The sequence below is a fragment of the Cervus elaphus genome, chromosome 22 (assembly GCF_910594005.1).
Source record: "Cervus elaphus chromosome 22, mCerEla1.1, whole genome shotgun sequence".
In the NCBI taxonomy this organism is placed as follows: Eukaryota; Metazoa; Chordata; class Mammalia; order Artiodactyla; family Cervidae; genus Cervus; species Cervus elaphus.
The window spans coordinates 47,260,454-47,278,164 of NC_057836.1; the positions used below are offsets into that span (position 1 = coordinate 47,260,454).

At 43.2% G+C, this 17,711-nt stretch overlaps 1 protein-coding gene across 2 annotated transcripts in view; it reads left to right on the forward strand.

Annotated features, from left to right (window-relative positions):
- The window catches only part of LARGE1 (LARGE xylosyl- and glucuronyltransferase 1), a 591,484-nt gene that overhangs the window by 278,401 nt on the left and 295,372 nt on the right, over positions 1–17,711 (forward strand). The gene's annotated exons all lie outside the window — the stretch shown is intronic.

Below are 17,711 nucleotides of genomic sequence, written 5' to 3' on the forward strand. Positions count from 1 at the left end.
TTTCCTCTGGTTGACAGTCATCAGACCTCTGTTTACACATCCCTGTTGACAGGCTGTGTTGTGGACTGAATTTTGATCCCTTAAAAATGTATCCTTGGGAATCCTAAAGCCCAGTAACTCAAACTGCATTTGGAGTTAGGGTCTTTGAAGAGGTAATTCAATAGAAATGAGGTCACATGGGTAGATCCTCATCCAGTGGGACTGGGGTCCTTATAAGAAGAGGAGAGAGGACAGAGGCACAGCCATTTGCAAGCCAAGGAGAGAAACCTTAGAAGAAACCAACCCTGCTGACACTTCGATTTTGAATTTCTAGCCTTCAGAACTAAAGAAAATAAATTCCTATTATTTAAGGCACCCAGTTTGTGGCATTTGTTGGGGCAGCTCTAGCAAATTTATACAGATGCTTTCGGTTCAGTTCGGTTCAGTCAGTCAGTTGTGTCTGACTCTTTGCGACCCCATGAATCGCAGCATGCCAGGCTTCCCTGTCCATCACAAACTCCCAGAGTTTACTCAAATTCATGCCCATCAAGTCGGTGATGCCATCCAGCCATCTCATCCTCTGTCATCCCCTTCTCCTCCTACCCCCAATCCCTCCCAGCATCAGGGTCTTTTCCAATGAGTCAACTCTTTGCATGAGGTGGCCAAAGTACTGGAGTTTCAACTTCAGCGTCAGTCCTTCCAATGAACACCCAGGACTGATTTCCTGTAGGATTGACTGGTTGGATCTCCTTGCAGTCCAAGGGACTCTCAAGAGTCTTCTCCAACGTCACAGTTCAAAAGCATCAATTCTTCAGTGCTCAGCTTTCTTCACAGTCCAACTCTCACATCCATACATGACCACTGGAAAAACCATAGCCTTGACTAGACGGACCTTTGTTGGCAAAGTAATGTCTCTGCTTACTCTATGTCAGTGTGACCCACCCCACCTCCAGGTGTCTCTGACCCTTAGACAGTCCTGCTTCATGTCAAACTGGCACTAGTATATCGCCATGGAGACAGTCCTATGAAGGATGGATTCCTCTTCCACTGGAAGTGACCATCCTCTCCTGAGTCACCTCTTCTCCAAGTTAAACACCTGCCGTTTACTTTTCCTTTCTCATGGGACTTTTCTTCTGTCCCTTCACTGTTTTGATGTATATCTAATTATATTCAAAGTATATCCAGAATTGGGTCTACAACTCCAGCTAAGGTCCTTGGTTCTGCCTTTACTTTCTTATCAAAGGTTTGGATGAAGCTTATCCATAGCTACAGCCACCAATGTGGAAATGTATCAGATATGGCAGGATCCAGAAGGATTCTTAGCAGTAGGAACAGGCATGAAAAGCTCCCAGAATTTAACTGAACAGAGATCAAAGTTTTATACCCACATCGAACTGTCAAGAGCATAAACAGAGTTGGGAAAGATGGTGGACATCCAAGACCTAGCCACCCTGCAGGAAACTGGGGTTCGTCTTGTGTCTACCTTCTCTTGCAGTCCCCCAGCCAGCCTGTCCATTACCGATGCCTCCAGGTTCTCCCTCCTAAATGATTTTCAGTTCCACCTCTTCCTGTTCATCCCCACTGTGACTGGCGTAGTTCATGTGTCCATGGACACTCACCTGTCCTTCCTGTCTCCCTGACCCATCCTCTGTGATGCCAGAATGATGTTTCAGAGATGCTGATCTGATTGCCTAGAACTTTTCAGTGGCTTCTCCTTATCCAGGATAGAGAATTGAAGCTTTTCGCCGTGGCACGTGGACCGTCCAGGATCTGATGTCATTCTCAGCGGTGTTCTCCTTCTCCCCCTCACTGTCCGGCAGCACTCGTCTGCTGGTGGCTCCACACCCTGTCCGAGGCGCACCCTGCCTGTTGTTTCCTCTTGCTGCCCTTCTGTGCCTTCCTCCCCTCCTCCTCCACTCCAAGCTGGCAGTCTCCCCTTATTCTTTAAGCCTTGCCGAGGCATCATTTTTTTTCCCTGATTTTTTTTTGGGGGGAGTATAATTGCTTCACAATGTTATGTTGGTTTCTGCTCTACAAAGAAGTGGATCAACTACATGTACACATACATCCCCTCCTTCTTGGACCTCCCTCCCAGCCCCCCATCCCACCCCCAGGTCATCATAGAGCCCCGAGCTGAACTTCCTGTGCTTTATAGCAGCTTCCCGCTAGCTGTCTCGTTTACACGTGGTAGTGTGTATGTCACTCCCAACTCATCCCAGGCTCCCCATCCCCGACCATACCCGTGTCCACATGTCCATGCATCTGCATGTCTGTTCCTGCCCTGGAACAAGGCTCATCTGTACAAGTCTTCTAGATTCCACATACATGCATTAATATACGATATTTCTTTTTCTCTTTCTGACTTATTTCACTCTATATGACAGACTCTAGGTCCATTCCCGTCTCTACAAATGACCCAATTCCATTCCTTTTTCTGGCCGAGTAATACTCCGTTGTATATATGTATCATCTCTTCTTTATCCATTCACCTGTCCATGGACGCGTAGGTTGCTTCCATGTCCTGGCTATTGTAAATAGTGCTTCAGTGAACAAAGGGGTATGTGTATTTTTTTGAACTATGGTTTCCTCAGGGTGTGTGCCTAGTAACCAGAAGCCCATCTGTACCTCTCAGCCTGGGTCACGGCTCCCCTTCTACCAGCCCATAAAGTCCTATGTATTTGTTGTTATCTTTATTACATTATATTTTCTTTATCTATACATGTTATATCTTCTAGTAGAATCTGGGCCTTCTGAAGATAAGACACCATGCCTTGATTTTCCTGTTTTCCCAGTATCTCAGCAAAGTACTATTTACTGCTACTGCTAAGTCACTTCAGTCATGTCCGACTCTGTGCGACCCCATCCCTGGGATTCTCCAGACAAGAACACTGGAGTGGGTTGCCATTTCCTTCTCCAATGCATAAAAGTGAAAGTGAAGTCACTCAGTCATGTCTGACTCTTTGCGACCCCATGGACTGCAGCCTACCAGGCTCTCCGTCCATGGGATTTTCCAGGCAAGAGTACTGGAGTGGGGTGCCATTGCCTTCTCCGAAAGTACTATTTATATGCTCCATAAATGTTTCCTTGATTAATAACTAAACCTAGGAGACTCTTGAGAGTCCCTTGGACTGCAAGGAGATCCAACCAGTCCATCCTAAAGGATATCAGTCCTGGGTATTCATTGGAAGGACTGATGCTGAAGCTGAAACTCCAGTACTTTGGCCACCTGATGCAAAGAGCTGACTCATTGGAAAAGACCCTGATGCTGGGAGGGATTGGTGGCAGGAGGAGAAGGGGACGACAGAGGATGAGATGGCTGGATGGCATCACCGACTCATGTCCAAACCCATGGACATGGATTTGGGTAGACTCTGGCAGTTGGTGATGGACCGGGAGGCCTGGCGTGCTATGATTCATGGGGTCACAAAGAGTCAGACACGACTGTGCGACTGAACTGAACTGAGGAGCCTGCATTAATAAATAACCTAAAGACGTATTTATTCATCCAGTGACCTATTAGCCCAGACTTAATTTGATTTCACTTCACATTCAGGCCGCTATGCAGCTCAGTGATTTTCAGCAGGCCATTTCACTCTTTAGACTGGAGTTTTTATATCGGTTAGCTTATATCAGCTAGTTAGGAATCAGTTCACCCCTAAACTCACTTGGTAAAAGAGAGCATTTATTTCTTAGCTCGGCTGTTTGTACTCATCTCACTTGGCTGGTCCTTGATGGGCGGCCCTGTTCCTGCAGTCAGCTGGCAGGTTAACAAAACATCGGGTTGGCTGCCCTCCTGGAGCAGGAAAGGGGGGTGGGAGCTACTGACAAATACATCACAGGGTCAGTTACTGCTGGGGGACTCGGGTCCTCCTAGCTCTGTCCAACTGCCACTGTGCTTTCAGTTGTACATCTGAGGAGGAAATGGGAATGTGGAGTTAAGAGGAGCCTTTTCCCACAACCCTGGTTTCTGTGCAGTTTTGGGGATTCATGGTTCTACAGCCTTAATCTGCTGCTAAAACCAGCCATCATGTAGGCTAAGCATTGAATTAGATGAGTGGTTCTCAGCCTTTATGTATTGGGATAGCCAAAAAGTTCATTTGTGTTTTCAAACTTTTTGGCCAACTCAATATTTATTCCTTGTCTGCACTAAAGAACTCAGGTCCCTTCCTGGTTGGGAGGAAAAAAAAAAAAACCCACTCTTTAAAGAAGAGTATTTGCACAATTGGGCTTCCCAGGTGGTGCAGGGGTAAAGAACTCACCTGCCAGTGCAGGAGACACAAGAGATGTGGGTTCAGTCCCTGGGTCAGGAAGATCCCCTGGAGTAGGAAATGGCTACTCACTCCAGTGTTCTTGCCTGGAAAATTCCATGGATAGAGGAGCCTGGCAGGCTTCAGCCCATGGGGTCGCAAAGAGTCAGACATGACTGAGCAGACATACATCGTATGATTACAGATAGTTATGCTCTTTCTCAATTACGGCACATTTTAAGATCATAAAAAGTTCTCGTGGTAGTATTGGGTGTAAGTTCTATTGCAGCTACAATAATGTATATGTACAAACCTAAGTAATTCCAGTCGTTGTTGAAATTGTAAGAATCCTATTGAGTATAAACTCTTCCTCCTACAGTAGCTGCAGCACAAAGACATTCAATTTAGAAATAGCAGTAGTTTTATTATCAGCTGCCTATGGTGGGCCATACTTTCATGGAGGCATGGAGATCTGAGAAGAAAGCAAATTCTCAGCATGTGGTATGAAAATTCTGCACCCCACATCAGGGCCTGCTTGATCTCCTTGGACTGAGCAGCCAGTTAAGTCCTTCCCATCCTTGGGATTCTACAGATAAGAATGATTCTGTGAATTGATATGCTAGTGATAATGATTTGAGATAGCAAGACAAAGGACTTTTGAAAGACATTCCACTCAGGAAGTCCAGCTATAAATAGCTTCATTGCTTCTGAAGCATGTTATGAGGATTAACTAATACATGATTATAAAATACTTTGACAAATGGAGTACCTTCCTAATGTTAATAATATAATAATAGTGGTGCTGGATGCTTCTTTTGGCTTTCACTGTTAATTACAGTAATTAGATTTATTTTCTGGACTAAGATTTTTTAGCAAAATTTCATTTAAGGTTTGGTTTGTTACATCAAATCAATTTTTCTGCAGCATGCCTAATGATAGTGGACACACTACATTTTAAAAGATAGGAAAGGAGTGCTATGGGCACAGTTCTTTTTTTTTTTTAATTTTTTTTTAACATTTATTTGGCTGCATCAGGTCTTTGTTGTGGCATGTGGGATCTTTAGTTGTGGCACACAGACTTAGTAGTTGTAGCCTGTGGGCTTAGTTGCCCTGAAGCATATGGGATCTAGTTCCCCGACCAGGGATTGAACCCGTATCCCCTGCATTGGAAGGCAGATTTTTAACCACTGGACCAACCACCAGGGAAGTTCCTATGAGCACTCTTATATACTGATGCTGGCATTAAACATTGCTATAACCTTCTAGAAAGGAAGTTCATAGTATTATTGCCCAAGATGTTTACCCTCTATGACTACATTAAGGGATTCTGCCTTAAAGGGATAATCCTAACTATAAAGGAAATTTTTTTGTGAAATATTGCTTATAACCCTAAAAGTACTTAAACAATAAGTCTAAATAATGGAATATCCCTCTTATAGTAAATCATATTCTTAATGGGTTATAAAAAGTATAACATGGCTAAGTGATAGTTTGTGATATAAAGTAAGTGACCAAACAATTCAAAAACTCATGCTTGTCACTGTTCCGCTACGTAAATACATGCACACATATGTGTCATGCATGCACATACACATCTCCATGGTTGACATCCAGGGGGTGAAAGAGTAGCAAAAGATACATGAAAAATGGAATTTCTGCGTGTTATGTTCGGAATGGAAAAAGTACAAATGACTTGGTTTTGTTTTCTCTTTACATACATTTTTGGTCATCTCATTTTGCAACCTTTGTAATGAAGAAAAAAAGTGGATGAGAAAAAAATCAATACAAGGTATATGTGAGCAAAGATTTACCTCGTTGAATATAAGACAGTATTATGTCTTTGTCACCTGGATGGGAGACTATTTAAAGAAAAATTGGGGGAATGCCTATAACTCCAATCCTAATTGCAGATAAACTGGGAGATATAGCTATTCTGTAAGGAAACTGAGCTTTTAGTGAGCAGAGAAAAAAATAAAAATATTCTTACTTAGTCACTAAGTGCTTACCTCCTGGGCAGAACGGTGGACCAGCTTGTAAAAAGTTAATATTTGTTTGCTAGGAAGATCTACTTACTTGCTCACTCCATCACCCTATTGGCAGGAGGAGGCTGGGTGGTTTGTCTTGCTTTTCATATCAAGCAACTTTTTTGTGTGTGTGTTTTTAAATTTGTGCCCCTCAAGAGCAGAAAGGATAAAAGAGCATCTTCACAGTCAGTATCTGCCTCTAATTGTCTTATTGCTTATTCAGGCTTAAACTTGTTATAGAAGCAGTTTCCAGATTCTGCAGGGAGGAACCTAGGATTGAATAAAACAAAGAAACTAGAAGTAGGTTCTGATTCTGGTCTTTATCTGTGAGCTGCTGACCCAGGGAGGTCACTGTCTTCCTTCGAGCTTTGTTTTGTTCCCCAGTCTCTCATAGAGCCCTGTGAATATCAAAAGAGGTAGTCAATGTGAAATGCTTCTGTACTTTATTTATTTAACAAATAGAAGGGTAGTTCTCACTCTGTGGTAGGCTATGTTCTGAATCTCTTTCAGACACCGATTCACTGAATGTTCATCTAATTCCATGAGGGGTCTACTAGTATTCCCATTTTACAGATGATGAAACTAAGGATCCATATGTGAAGTCATGACTCAGGGTCATAGAGAGGAAGGGCGGGGCTGGGTTTGGACCCAAACAGTCTAGCTTCAGAGTCCGAGCTCTTGAAAAGTTACTGTTTTGAGTATGATTTTCTTATTTTCACTCATCATTTTGGGTGGCCACATAGACATTGTTACTATTCCTGTGATCCGTTTCCATCTTTATCCCCCACCCAGGTGTGTATTTTTGAGGTATTAAGTACAAATAGTGGGATTTGTTTTTTGGCTGCCCCATGAAGCATTTAGGATCTTAGTTCCCCAACTAGGGCTCAAACTTGCGTACCCTGCATCAGAAAGTGGAGTCTTAGCCAGTAGACCACTGGGGAAGTCCCTGGACTGGACGTTAGTGTTCTAGTAAGACTTAAGAAAATGCATGGAGGAGCGAAAAGAAAATCTTCATGAGGCAGTAGATACATTAATTAGCTTGATTGCAATGATGATTTCACAATGTAGACATATATAAAAATATCACCTTAAATGTTTCATAGTATTTAATGTATCTTGGAAACACAAAGTATATAATACACTTTAAATATGCAAATTTTTATTTGTCAATTATACCTCAGTAAATTTCAGGGGAAGAAAATAGCAAGGACATGTAATATCTTTGAACAGGTAAAAGATGTATGCTATGTAGTCATGCATGTAAAACCAAAAAGAATTAGTTCATATAGTTTAGGTCCCAAGGATAGGTCATTGTATTTGACTTTCATCCCAGCCGTGTACAAGTGCATACCTGCAAATGGATGAGGAAACTGAGGCTCAGAGGTTAAATCCTGTGTTCAAGGTCACAGGTGAATAAGTGATGCTCCTGGGGCTCTACCCTTGGCTCTGGCCAACCTTGGAGTCGGTGCTACTTTTACTACACCATGAGGTCTTTGATTTGCTCTGTTCTTCTCCCCTGGAGACCTTTTCTGACATGATACTGAGGTGTCCTCAATTCTCCCCACATTATCAAGGGCACTTGTCCACCCCCACACCAAGAGCTCACACCGAAAAACCCTCATTTGGGCTTCTGTGTTTTTCTGCAGTGCGTTCCATTAAATCTCTCAGTGTAACAGATTCACTGAGCATTCGAGTTGCTGTCACAGGCTCTTTCTTTTCCTAAAATTGCAATTCCATTGTAAACTTAATAATTAAGGATTATTCAACTCAGCTGTCCCTGTATATTTTAATAAAAAACAGACCTTGGGTTGCCTTATAGGGACTGTGGCACATTCCTGACAGAAATAAGAAAGGAAAAGCGGGGAGAAAGCTTGGGTTTAATCATCTTTGCCTCTTTGTATTACCATATTTATTGCATCCCAGCCTGAAACAGGGGAGCAGTTAAGGAAACCAGAGGCAGCAGGAGCATTGCTCATTATGAGCAAAATCTGCAGGCTCTGCTGAAGATGAAGCATGCACTTGCTTCCTTCTTTGTTAGGAAAGCGTGATCTGGTCTGAATTAGAAGCGACCTAATGTCTGGGTTGCTTGACCCCAATCAAGCTATGTGGGACCCATTGTATTTGAAGACGTGTACTCATATGGCCCATTCAGGTGGAAGCCTTTTCCCATGGTCTTAAAGCATTGCTCCCAGAATGCATATGTAACTGGTGGACTGATATTAAAGGCTATTTTAGTTGTTTTGTAGACACTGAATCATATATTAAGAAAATCATTCCTTTTGTGATTCTTCTGAATGAGTTCTTATTATCTTCAGCTGATGAAACTCATTTTGGCATAAATATGTTCTTAACATCTGTCTAACTCTTGCTAATCTCCCTCCAAACAAGAGAGAATAGGCTGGAGGCTCACAGCCTTTGGCTGGTTTGGGGATTTGCAGGCCTCTGGCATTAAAACAATTTTACCCTCCTGAGTTAGGAACCAAATGCAAAGTCTGCCTTGGGGATTACACACTGGGAATGAAATATCACCTGTATTGCTGTTCGTCCTGAATTGTGGACTGTTCTTTGAATTGAGGGCACTTTTTTGTCCTCATGAGTTGGGGTTACTTATAGTCTGAGACAACCTGGACGATTGCTGGCTTTTCCTACCTAGGCAGATCATTTCTTGTACAACATAGCTTCCTAAGACAGCTGAGTAGACCAGACCTCATTCCCTCTCCTGGACTCATAGGTTAGACTGTCACTGTCCATCTCAGGCCAGTGGAGAAGCATTGGGATGTAATTCACATACTATGAAATACACTCTTTAAAAAAAGTGGACAGTTCTGTGGTTTTTGGAACATTCAGAATTGTGCAACTATCCCCACCATCTAATATTGTTAATGGCCCATTCTCAGCATCTCATAAAGAAACACCCGTCCGCATGAGCAATCAATCACTCCCCACTTTCCTCTCCCTCCATCCCCTGGCAACCACTAATCTTTCTGTTTATGTGGACTGTTCATTCTGAACATTTTATATCAATGGGACCATATGCTGTTTTGTCTTCTTGTAACTGGCTTCTCCTATGTAGCATAAACTTTCCAAGGTTCATCCATGTTGTAGCACGTGCCAGTCGTTCGTTCCTTTTCGTTGCCTAATAAATGATCCATTGTGTGGATTTACTTCATTTTGTTTATTCATCACTTGGTGGCCGTTTGGGCTGTTTCCACTTCTTGACTGTTATAAATAACGCCAGTGTGGATATTTGTGTTAAAGTTCTTGAAGGAACACATGTTTTCATATATTATTTATTTATATCAGATTGACCGCAGATTGTTTGGGTGTTTCCAAAACATGTTACAGAAAAATCCCAATCAACTTTTTGGCCAACCCACTAGCTAGGAGTAGGATTTCTGGGTAAGTCAGCAATGGTAACTTTATGCTTCATGTTTTGAAAAGCCGCCAAACTGTGTTCCAGAGCAGCTACAGTCATTGTACTATCCCACAAGTAGCAGCTGAGGGTTCCAGTATCTCTACATCCCTAATGACGCTTGTTATTGGCTGTTATTTTTACCTCAGCCATTTTAGTGGGTTTCCGAGTGGTATCCCAGTTCTGATTTGCATTTCCCTGCTGACTAGTGATGGTGAGCATCTTTTCCTGGGCTTGTTGGCCGTGTGTATGTCTTCTCTGAGAGATGACTGTTCACACCCTTGGCTCGGTTTCTGATCTGCTTACTTGTGTTGGTATTGAGCTGTAAAATATTTTTATACTATGGTTACAGGTCCCTTACCAGGCATAGCTATGCCTTGCAGATATTTTCTCTCACTTGGTGGCCATCTTTTTCACTTTCTTGATGGTGTTTTTTGAAGCACAAAAGTTTTTAATCTTGACGAAGACAAGTTTATTTTTCTTTTTCTTTTGAGCTTTATGTGTCTTATGTCAGAAACTATCACCTAACCCCCACATTAAAAGATAACGCTCTCACATTTTCTTCTAAGGGCCTCTATGCCAGACTTGCAGGTAATTGTGTCCACTATGAGGGAATTTGGATCTCTTTGATAATTATTCATTTGTCCTTTTATTTATTTATTTATTTATTTATTTTTTGATAGACTGTTACTGGATGATTATATATATATAAGGAATTGTTAAAAAAAATCTGAGGAAAAGATTTTTTTTAATAAAATTTATTTTGTAGAGCAGTTTTCAATTTACAAAGAAATTACAAAAGGAATAGCACAGATTTTCCAAAACCCTACAGCCCATTTCCCCTCTTATGACATCTTATGGTATATTTGTTATAATTAATGAACCAGTCCCTAGCGGCTCAACAGGTAAATAATCTGCCTGCAATACAGGAGACACAAGTTCGATCGCTGGGTTGGGACGATCCCCTGCAGAAGGAAATGGCAATCCACTCCAGTATTCTTGTCTGGAAAATTCCTTGGACAGGGGAACCTGGTGGGCTACAGTCCATGGGTCCTAAAAAGAGTTAGACATGACTTAACAACTGAATAACAGCAACACTTGTATCTTTCTTACATAATAATAAATGGTAAGCATCCAGACCACCAGTGCTGGTTGGGTAGTTGTATTAGTGCTAACTTACAGACTTAGTTTCCCTTCCCTGGTGGCTCAAATGGTAAAGAATCTGTCTGCAATGCAGGAGACCCAGGTCTGATCTCTGGGTGGGGAAGATGCCCTGGAGAAGGAAATGGCAACCCACTCCAGTATTCTTGCCTGGGAAAATCCCATAGACAGAGGAGCCTGGAAGACTATAGACCATGGAGTCACAGGGAGTCGGACATGACTGAGCACATAAAACTCATTACTCATTGATATATTATTATAACTAAAGTCCTGTCCTTTGTTTCAGATTTCTTTCCTTTTTGCCTAAGTTCTTTTTTCTGTTCCAGAATCCCATCCAGGATATGATACTGCATTTAATCATGTCTCCTTAGGCTCCTCTTTCTTGAGAGAGCTGGGAGAAAGATTATTTACAAAATGTAGTTCCCAGTGCCAAGACTCCATCTAACAGGGAACAGTTGCAAAAGTGTAAGTTTTGAGCCCTGAATTCAGTGGGAGGCGCTGAGAAAGGACATCTGGACACCATGGAATGTCTTCCTCAGAGCTGTGGTGTCTGATCTGAGAGCCGAAGGCCGGAAGCAGGAGGTGTGGTACCGTGCAGGCAGCGGTGGACACAACTGCAGTGTGAACATGGCCTGTGGGAAGCTGTGGCCAAGCCCTGACCTGACTCACGGCCAGGCACTTTCTAGGCACCAGGGATGTGGAGAGAGTAGACGAGAGTAGGTGCTTTGTGAAACAAGACAATCTCTCCCCTAGATAGCTTGCATTCTACTGGAAGGTGGACATCCATCTGCAGATGTATAGAAAGATTTCCAGCCCTGCTAGTCACCGCTGGAAAGAAACCAGATGTGGCGGTGGGGTGACGTGTGATGGGTGGGGAGAAGGGCTTTGGATGGAGTGGTCATGGCGGGCCTCTTTGAGGAGGTGAGATTTCAGTGTATTCCTGAAGGAGACTCTGGTTTATTCCTGAGGAAGAATGCAGAAGAGGGGGAAAGCCCCGGAGAAATGCTGGCACCGTCATCCTCTGAGAGCCTGTTCTTCTCACCCACGCTGTCCATCTTCTGCTTGGTAACCAGGTTAACCTTCTGAATTACAGCTTCGCTCTGCTGCTTGCTGAGCCCTATAAACCTTATCTGGCTTTCACTTGGAGAATCGAATTCTGTTTTTAAGAATTCACACACCCTGGCCCATCCTATTGTTAATACTCTCTTTTCTTTTCTTTCCTTCCCATTCCTGGCATACACTGGGCGTTCAATAAACATTGTATGATCTGCTCACATAAGACTGTAGTTCTTTGACAGACATACTATGAACTTCTCCACCTCTGTTCTTTTCCTAATTCTGTTACATCCTGCAGGATACATTTCTCTCTCCTTCATCTTTTCTCATCTGGTTTACTTGCCACATTACCCGTGGAAACTTCCTAGGTTCTCCACTGCTGAGAAGCCATCTCTTTCATTCTTATTCTCCACGAGCATGTGCATTTGTCCTGGTGCCGCCGTTCTGTACAGTTGTGCAGGTTGTTCACTGTCCAAATCCAGGCATCTCTTTACTCACCGTCCAGGTCAGTGTCTTCACGTGGCTGCAGGGCAGCAGGGAGGCCCTGCTGTTCCCAAACTTGCAGCTGTGTGTGCAGCCCCATGTTACTGAGCCCTCGTGTTCTAACATTTATGTGGTTATTTGTATTCTTTCTCTGTCTTTGCTACATTGATTGCTGCCTGAAGAGAGGACTCTGAGCTCATTCATCGCCTAAATCCCTATTCTGCCTTACATGGTGCTTGATAGCTCTTTGTTGGATGTTTATCCATTCAGTGCATTTTTTGGTCTATGAGTGGAAGAACTAATTGAAAATACTTTATTTGAAAAGTGATGTAAAAGCAGTAGAGAAAATAACAGTTTCGTAAGTTCATGTTGATAACAGTTCTGGTCCATTCAGGCGGCTGTAACAAAATAGCACAGACCAGGTGGCTCATAAACAACAGGAATTTATTTTTTTCTCTCAGTTCTGGAGGTTAGGAAGTCCAAGATCATGACACCAGCATAGCCTGGCTCTGGCAGGGGCCAGCTTCCTGATCACAGACTGCAGACTTCCTTCTGTGTTCTCTTGTGTTAAAAAAAAGCCAAGGAGCCTCTTTTTTAAGGGCACTAACTCCTTTCAGGAAGACGCTGCTCAGTGACCTATTCACTCCCAAAGGCCCCACCTCCTGGTACTATCACTCTAGGGGTTAGGGTTCAACATAATTTGGGGTGGGGGTCAACGAACATTCAGACCATACCAATTATTAACATATATTGAAATATTACCCGCATGCCAGGCATACACTTTATGTATATATCACATGTCACAATTAGCCAATATATTGATATTACTGCTTATGTACCATTATTGTTCCCCGATTTGAAATGAAATTGAGGCCTAGAGAGATGAAGTCACATGCTTGCATTCACTTAGTCATTAATGCAGCCAGGGTTCCGACCCAAATGTTCTGGAGCAGAACGCCAGCCCTGAACCGTTGATGTAAGCATGTCTTCAGCTGCTTTTCCTTCTTATGGGGAATGTGAACAGTGATGGGGAAGGAGAGCACTGGCTTTCTTTTCCTGTTGTACGAGTGTTTCTTGAGCCCACGTTACTTGCCAGCCTCTCTGCCCAGCACTGGGGGTGGAAGTGAAAAGATGGCTGCTGTCCTTGGAGGCCTCATGGTGGAGGGAAGGAGCCAGGTGATTGAATTTTTTGTTTTGTTTTTTCATTGAAGGACAATTGCTTTACAGAATTTCTTGTTTTCTGTCAAACCTCAGCATGAATCAGCCATAGGTGTACATATATCCCCTCCCTTTTGACCCTCCCTCCCACCTCCCTCCCCATCCCACCCCTCTAGGTTGATACAGAGCCCCTATTTGAGTTTCCTGAGCCAGGCAGCAAATTCCCGTTGGTTATATATTTTACATGTGGTAATGTGAGTTTCCATGTTACTCTTTCCATTCATCTCACCCTCTCCTCCCTTCTCCCCATGTCTGTAAGTCTCTATGTTTATCCATAAGGCACATCTCATGTCTCTTATGTCTGTTTCTCCACTGCTGCCCTGTAAATAAATTCTTTAGTACCATTTTTCTAGATTCTGTATGTATGCGTTAGAATACAATATTTATCTTTCTCTTTCTGACTTACTTCAGTCTGTATAATAGTTTCTAGGTTCATCCACCTCATTAGAACTGACTCAAATGCATTCATTTTTATGGCTGAGTAATATTCCGTTATATATATGTACCACAACTTTATCCACTCATCTGTCTGTGGACATCTAGGTTGCTTCCATGTTCTAGCTATTGTAAATAGTGCTGCAATGAACTCTTATTCAATTTTGATTTCCTCAGGGTATATGCCTAGGAGTGGGATTGCTAGGTCATATGGTGGCTTTATTCCTAGGTTTTTAAGGAATCTCTATGCTGTCTTCCATAGTGACTGTATCAGTTTACATTCCCACCAACAGTGCAAGAGTGTTCCCTTTTCTTCATACCCTCTCCAGCATTTATTGTTTATAGACTTTTTGATGATGGCCATTCTGACCGGTGTGAGGTGATATCTCATTGCAGTTTTTTGATTTGCATTTCTCTAATAATGAGTGATGTTGAGCATCTTTTCATGTGTTAGTCATCAGTATGTCTTCTTTGGAGAAATGTCTGTTTAGGTCTTTTTCCCACTTTTTGATGGGGTTGTTTGTTTTTCTGGTATTGAGCTATATGAGCTGCTTGTACAGTTTGGAAATTAATCCTTTGTCAGTTGTTTCATTTGCTATTATTTTCTCCCATTTGGAAGGTTGTCTTTTCACCTTGCTCATAGTTTCCTTTGCTGTGCAAAAACTTTTAAGTTTAATCAGGTCCCACTTGTTTACTTTTGTTTTTATTTCTGTTACTCTAGGAGGTGGGTCATAGAGGATCTTGCTTTGATTTATGTCATTGATTGTTCTGCCTATGTTTTCCTCTAAGAGTTTTATAGTTTCTGGTCTTACATTTAGGTCTTTAATCCATTTTGAGTTTATCTTTGTGTATGGTGTTAGGAAGTGTTCTAATTTCATTCTTTTACATGTAGCTGTCCAGTTTTCCCAGCACCATTTATTGAATAGGCTTTCTTTGCCCCATTGTATATTCTTGCCTCCTTTGTCAAAAATAAGGTACCTGTAGGTGCATGGGTTTATTTCCGGGCTTTCTATCTTGATCCCTTGGTCTGTGTTTCTGTTTTTGTGCCAGAACCATAGTGTCTTGAATGCAGGTGTTTGAATTTGATCTCATGGTGCTTTGCTGTGAGTGCTCAGTTAGCTTTTCATTGGAGGCCCCCAGTTAGGAGGAAAGGGAAGGATGAGGATCCACTCACAGAGGAGGAGATGACTCACTCCCTCACACCTCTGGTCATCACTTAGGACATCAGTAAGCAATGGCAGCTGGCAGCTTCTTATAGGGAAGCTTCTTACAGAGCTTCCAGGGAGGCTGTAGGGCAGGCATGCCACTTGCTTCTGAGCATATGTGGTTTAAATGAGAGTTTGCAGTGTTCAGGCAGTGGGTACCGTGGAGAAGTTCAGTGGTGCTGATGGCTTCTTTGAGTCATTGATCCACCTCAGCACCCTTGAGCACCTATTACGTGTTTGACAGATTGACCTTGGATAATAACCTTCTTCAGGTCTAGACTCACCCTCCCAGCTCCACTTGGCTTTGCTACCCTCACCTTCAACTTGCTACATCCAATACCAAACCCATCATCTTCCTCCAGTGTGCCTTTCTTCCTGTATCCCCTGTCCTGGAGACGTCTTCACCAACCCCAGAAACCCTGCTGTCTTCCTCTTCCTCTCTAGTTTCCTCGTGTCCGAGATCTCTTCTTCTGAAATCTCTCAAGATTTGACTTCTTTGTTCTTTGTTGTTCTTCTCCAGACATGAAGTCAGGTTTTCATTTCACATTCATTTTTTCTGTCAAACCCTTACTGCATCCAAGGCATGGACCTCCATCCTGGGACTCTCCATTTGAGCATCACTGGCATCATCCTTCATCTTTCTAAGCTCACAGTCAAGGAGGGATGCAGACAAGTAAACAGACAGTTACAGCCCAAGGATGGTACAGATGCTGAGAGGACTGTTAGGAAGGGCCCCTGACTTTGTCACCAGTCATCAGAGAAGAATTCCAGGAGCACCCGATGGCCGACCTCAGAAGTGAAGGCTGGGTTAGAGAGAACCAGATGCTGGATGGGGACTGTGAAGGTGAGGGAGGAGGAGGAAGGAGAGGACAGGACTGGAATATGTGAGAGCAAGGATGGTGGGTCTTACCACCATGTCCCCAGCATCCTGCTCATCGCTTGGTGAGTCGTAGGTGTTCAGTAAGTGTAGCATAAGCAAATGCATGAGGATTTCCTACCCAGTAAACCACATATGCAAAGGCCTAGGTTCTAAAGAACACATGGGGGAAGGGAGAATTGAAAGATATTTATGTGTGTGGAACTTAGAACAGTGCTGGGGAGCCACTGAACAGGAGTTGAGAGCTATCGGCCAGGTCATGTGACTCCCCCTGCTGAGCTGATGAAGTACAGACTGTTTATTGCACTGCTTACTGTATACCTGCATCTCTCCCCTTCTCTGTTCCAACCCCCGAGTCCCTGCAGACCTTGCTGCCCCAACGCGCTCTCAACGCCTGCTCCATTCAGTCTCTTGTTATTCTCCCTGGATCAGGTCCCCTCTTCCTTGGCTTCCTGTGCCAAGGATAAAGCTTCCCCCAGTGCTTACACATCCTTCTGACCCAGTCCAGATTCACCTTTCATTTTCTTTAGTCTTCTGGAACCTTGTATTCTGTTGTAGCTGTTATCACATTCCGCCTCCTGTTTATATTTAATTGTGTTTATAATTAACTATCTCTTTAAATAGTAAGAGCTCCTTGAGATTGGGGGAGGGGGCGGGAGGAGGTCCTTCTCATCTTTCGATTTCTCAGAGGTGCTCCTTCATTCCAATGCTTTCTCTTATTATTACTAGCACTGTGGTGTCTATGGTAGTAGTTCTGCTGGGTTGAACTTTGGCTTTGTGCCTGGCAGTCCCTCAAGAAGGCATCTCCACTGTCTTATTATCCCACCTATGCTTGTTGTTGAGATGCAGCGAGTATTGTACTGCGTGTCTCATCGAATTGACCCAGTAGCCCCAAGGGAATTTTGCATAGGCAGTGCGGAGGTGTAAGTGACATGTTCAAAGCCCCCTCCATAGATGCTAGATCTGGGCTTCAGACCTATTTACATTTGAATCAGAAGCTTTGCCCTTGTGTGCTGCTGGTTTGTATTTTGGGTGCTGGCTCAGTATGACAGCGGGCCGACTGAGATGGACTGATAAAGACCTTAGAAATATTACATGTGAGGGTGAGATGATAATTCAGTAATGGGAGCCCCAGATGATGCCATTGTGGCTCCCTGGGGGGTGGGGGTGGACATGGAGGGGAACAAGCAGAAGACAGGATTTAGTGTTTAATGCTGTGCTATGAGAAAAATATTTGCCAGCTCCATACAGCCAGTCTAAAGACCTCATCCTCTGTCCATGTGCTTCACTGAGGCCAGTACATCCAGGTGGTAAAGATAAAGCAATGACCAAATTGTACACACGCTATGACTTTTGGAAATACAGATACCCTAATAGCAGGTATGGTGGTTGACTTGCATTGAGTATCATCAATGATTTTACCCTTTCTGGTCCTTGGAGTTGCCACGTCTCTGAAATCTTGAGGTTGGATGAGATGTCCTCTCTCCTTGTCATCTCTGACATCCTCCCCAGTAGGCACTGGTTAGGCAACATGCCTGGTTGACCTTCCCTGTTGCTGTTACAAATTGGTTATGCGTGTTGCTCAGTCGTTTCAGTCGTGTCCAAATCTTTATG